This window comes from Eptatretus burgeri, unplaced genomic scaffold (assembly GCF_056783735.1).
Source record: "Eptatretus burgeri isolate ZD-2024b unplaced genomic scaffold, Ebu_testis_v1 Ebu_testis_scaffold_217, whole genome shotgun sequence".
NCBI classification, from domain to species: Eukaryota; Metazoa; Chordata; class Myxini; order Myxiniformes; family Myxinidae; genus Eptatretus; species Eptatretus burgeri.
This window is the reverse complement of record NW_028222167.1, coordinates 272-5,000: the sequence shown is the minus strand read 5'-3', so window position 1 is coordinate 5,000 and position 4,729 is coordinate 272. Positions and strand designations below refer to the sequence as shown.

Genomic DNA, 4,729 nt, shown 5'->3' with positions numbered 1-4,729 from the left:
ACACTCTCACTGACACACACTCTCACTGACACACACACTCACACACACACTCTCACTGACACTCTCACTGACACACACTCTCACACATACACTCGCACACACACACACTCACTCGAACTCTCACACTCACACACACACACACACACTCACACACACTCACACACACTCGCACGCACTAACACTCGCACGCACTAACACTCGCACGCACTAACACTCGCACGCACTAACGCTCGCACGCACTCGCACGCACTCGCACGCACGCACTCGCACGCACGCACTCGCTCGCACGCACTCACACTCACGCATTCACACTCACGCATTCACACTCACGCATTCACACCCACGCATTCACACCCACGCATTCACACCCACGCATTCACACCCACGCATTCACACCCACGCATTCACACCCACGCATTCACACCCACGCATTCACACCCACGCATTCACACCCACGCATTCACACCCACGCATTCACACCCACGCATTCACACCCACGCATTCACACCCACGCATTCACACCCACGCATTCACACCCACGCATTCACACCCACGCATTCACACCCACGCATTCACACCCACGCATTCACACCCACGCATTCACACCCACGCATTCACACCCACGCATTCACACCCACGCATTCACACCCACGCATTCACACCCACGCATTCACACCCACACATTCGCACTCGCGCACGCACACACTCGGGCTCACTCGGGCTCACTCGCGCACACTCGCGCTCACTCGCGCTCACTCACACACACTCGCATACACTCGCGCTCACTCACACACACTCGCGCTCACTCACACACACTCGCATACACTCGCGCTCACTCACACACACTCGCGCTCACTCACTCACACACACTCACGCTCACACACACTCATACACACTCGCGCTCACTCGCGCTCACTCGCGCTCACTCACACTCACACACACTCACACACACACACACACACTCGCGCTCACTCTCACACACTCGCATACACTCGCGCTCACTCACACACACTCCGCGTTGCTACGCGCTCTACCAAGGGGCTCACTCACACACACCTCACACTCACTCGCGCTCACTCACACACTACTCGCATACACTCGCGCTCACTCACACACACTCGCGCTCTACTCACTGCAAGCACACACACTCACGCTCACACACACTCATACACACACACACTCAGCGCTCACTCGCGCACACTCGCGCTCACTCGCGCTCACTCGCGCTCACTCACACTCACACACTCACACACACACACACACTCGCGCTCACTCACACACACTCGCGCTCACTCGCATACACTCGCGCTCACTCACACACACTCGCGCTCACTCACACTCACACACACTCACGCTCACTCACACACACTCACACACACTCGCGCTCACTCACACACACTCACACACACTCGCGCTCACTCACACACACTCACACACACTCGCGCTCACTCACACACACTCGCATACACTCGCGCTCACTCACACACACTCGCACACACTCGCTCACACACACACTCACTCACACACTCACTCACACACTCACTCACACACTCACTCACACACTCACTCACACTCACTCACACACTCACTCACTCACACACTCACTCACACACTCACTCACTCACTCACTCACTCACTCACACACTCACTCTGACACTCTGACACTCTCACACACTGACTCACTCGCTCTCACTCGCACTCACTCGCACTCTCTCGCACTCTCTCGCACTCTCTCGCACTCACTCACTCATGCACACTCACCGTCGATACGTCCCAATGTGCAGGGTTCGATTCCCGATGCATGATTTCTATAAAAACTCTTCGATTGGTGCGTCACGCGCTACTCCATCGCTCGGGTGTACGTGAAGCTGGCTGTCTCGTCTGCTAGTATCACTACGTTGTCTTTGGCTTAGACGACGCGAGCTATCTTCGGCATCGTGGAACAAATTACAAATTCCTGTCACCTTCAATCGAACGGCAGACCTCGCCAGCCGGTTCGTGAAAGATTTGGGCCAAAAAAACCTTCCCGTAATCGAACGGCAGGCCTTGCCAGCCGGTTCGTGAAAGATTTGGGCCAAAAAAACCTTCCCGTAATCGAACGGCAGGCCTTGCCAGCCGGTTCGTGAAAGATTTGGGCCAAAAAAACCTTCCCGTAATCGAATGGCAGACCTCGCCAGCCGGTTCGTGAAAGATTTGGGCCAAAAAAACCTTCCCGTAATCGAACGGCAGGCCTTGCCAGCCGGTTCGTGAAAGATTTGGACCAAAAAACCTTCCCCGGCCAAGCCCACGAGAACCTGGGAATTATTGGGCCATTCAAGAAGTGGTATGACGTCATCATTTCGTGTGCAGCCTGTGCTTGCTGGTTGCATCATTGCTGCGAGTGCAGCCGTGCCGCTGATGCAGTACCCCCCCCCCTGTTTCCAGGAAGCTTGGACTCGTTTTGCCGACCTCGGAAGGATGACGGGCTGAGTCAAGCCACCTGGTGTTATCTAACCGAACGACGTGAGCTTGAACTCAAGACCCGAAGATCTTAAACCGGCCACGTTAACCGTTAAACCAACACCAGGGTTATCGTGGTGGAGCGGTACGTTGTTGGTTTGGTCACTTGATGGGTGTTTTGCATAATGCGCTTGATAAGACCCCAAAGTTGCATCACTTGATTACCTTTTGATTTCCTTGCAACTGACCATTTAGTGATCCAAGTAGGGCTGCTGAATCATGCAGGTGAATTGAGGTTTAAAACCCCCAAATATACAGCATGTGAGTTTGTCCATTGTCTATGACGGTGGTATCCTTGTTCTGTATGTGATATATATGTACAAGCTCCACTCTGAGCCTTTTGCATGAGTCACATTTGCTCTACGGCTCGGATACGGCGACCGTACCCCCCCCCCCCGAATTGACAGAAACGTGCGGCGGCCGCAGAGTTTCTGAGGTGGCCTCAGGGTGGCCCTACGCCGTATGGCTATCTTTTACAGGCCGTAGGGGTGTCCGTGGAATTAAAGCGCAGAGTTATAACTTTTTTTCATTTCTAGGTTGGCCGTAGCAATTCGACAAGCCGTAGCCATGACGTAGATGTGTTCCATGTCGACCGTACGTAGGGCGTATGGTGGGCTTGTGTTATTCGTGCTTTTTCCGTAGGTTCTTATCAATGAAAAATGAATTTTGCCAACCCCCCAAAAAATTACGGTGGCCGCACTATTTCCACGTTCGCCTTAGGGCCCCCCTGCGGTCGCCTTGCGGGCACCTTGAGGCAATCTTGCGTCTTTTTTTTTTTGTATACCTTGGACGAGGCTCGTATGAGAGCTAACACACAACTCACAGCAAGGAGGCATGAGACAAGACGGGCGGGAGTGGAAGGGACAAAACAGTGGGGAACAGACACATTAGGTGAACTGTGGAAGGGAGAGGGATGGGGATGGGACGGGGAACATGGCGAAGAGAAGATGGACATTACAGGGACTTTCAGGAAGGAAAGCAGGGGAATTGAAGGTAGTGGGCTTGGGTGGATTATCGGGGGTAGAAAAGATCGAGGATTTGGATGGGGGAAGATAAGAGGTGGTGGTGAACAGCTGTTTTGAAAGCCTGGAGGGAAGAATGGGAAAGAATAGAGTGAGGAAGTTTATTCCAAAGGCGGGAAAAAAGAGGAATGAGAGAGTGAAGATGAGCAGTGATTCGTGCTTTTTGGTAGTTTTACCAGAAGGGGGTTGTTGGCGGACCTTGAGCGCCCCGTGGAAATGTGGTGGGGACAAATCGCAGAGAGAGCAGGGGGGGCAAGGCTGGAGAGGAGTCGGTAGAAGACAGGAAGACCACCGACCAACCTGCGGTGATTGAGTGAGAGGCCCAAAGACTCAGCTTCATTGCGGGAGATGCCGATGATCTTAAATGCCTTGGTTTCGACAGCGTGAAGCCGAGAAAGGTGGGAGGCAGGAGCACCAGCCCAGAGGGGAGAGCAGTATTCCATCAGGCTACGGACAAAAGCTTTGTAAGTGGTCAGGAGCTCAAGAGGGCCGAGGAAGGACTTTGCACGACGGAGGATTCCCAGTCGGCGACTGGCTTTTGAGGCAAGGTTGGAAATGTGACTTTCCCAGGAAAGGTCATGGCAGATAGTGAGACCCAGAAGGTTGAAAGAAAAGACTTCTTCCAGAGGATTGTTGAGAAAGTGGATGGGGGGGGGTTTCTAAACAGTCCTTTTGAAGAGACAGTGAGAGTGTGAGATTTGTCTGGATCGAAAGACATGTTCCACGTGTTGGACCAGTTTGTGATTTTATCCAGATCTGCAGTGAGCGAAGAAGCTGCTGCTTGCCGGTCTGAGGGATGACAGATGGTACGGCAGAGGGTGGAGTCGTCAGCAAAGAGAAATAGAGAATTTTCCAGAGAGTCCGAGAGGTCATTGATGAAAACCAGAAAAAGAACAGGGCCCAGAACGCTACCTTGAGGAACTCCAGCCTGCACAGGAAGAGGGGATGAAAGAACTCCATTTAGGGCCACACGTTGACTGCGACAGGAGAGGAAGTCTGTGAGCCATGAGTGGAGATGGCCTTGAATACCATGGGAAGAGAGTTTGGTGAGTAGGGCAGGGTGCCAGACTGTGTCAAAAGCACGTGATATGTCCAGGGATACGGCTCGGATTTCCTATCTGGCATTGAGGACCTCCATCCATTGATGGGAGAGCAGAAGCAGCATATCCAGGGTAGAGTGACCTGGTCTGAAACCAAATTGATGATTG

The 4,729-nt window shown here is 53.1% G+C and overlaps 1 long non-coding RNA gene across 1 annotated transcript in view; it reads left to right on the top strand.

The window, feature by feature from the left end:
• Positions 1–4,311, top strand: part of LOC147007385 (uncharacterized) — a 7,499-nt gene extending 3,188 nt beyond the window's left edge. Inside the window, exon 3 of the long non-coding RNA XR_015054212.1 lies at positions 2,425–4,311. This is a non-coding gene — a long non-coding RNA (uncharacterized LOC147007385). The remainder of the gene's footprint in view (positions 1–2,424) is intronic.
• The last annotated feature ends 418 nt before the right edge of the window (positions 4,312–4,729 follow it).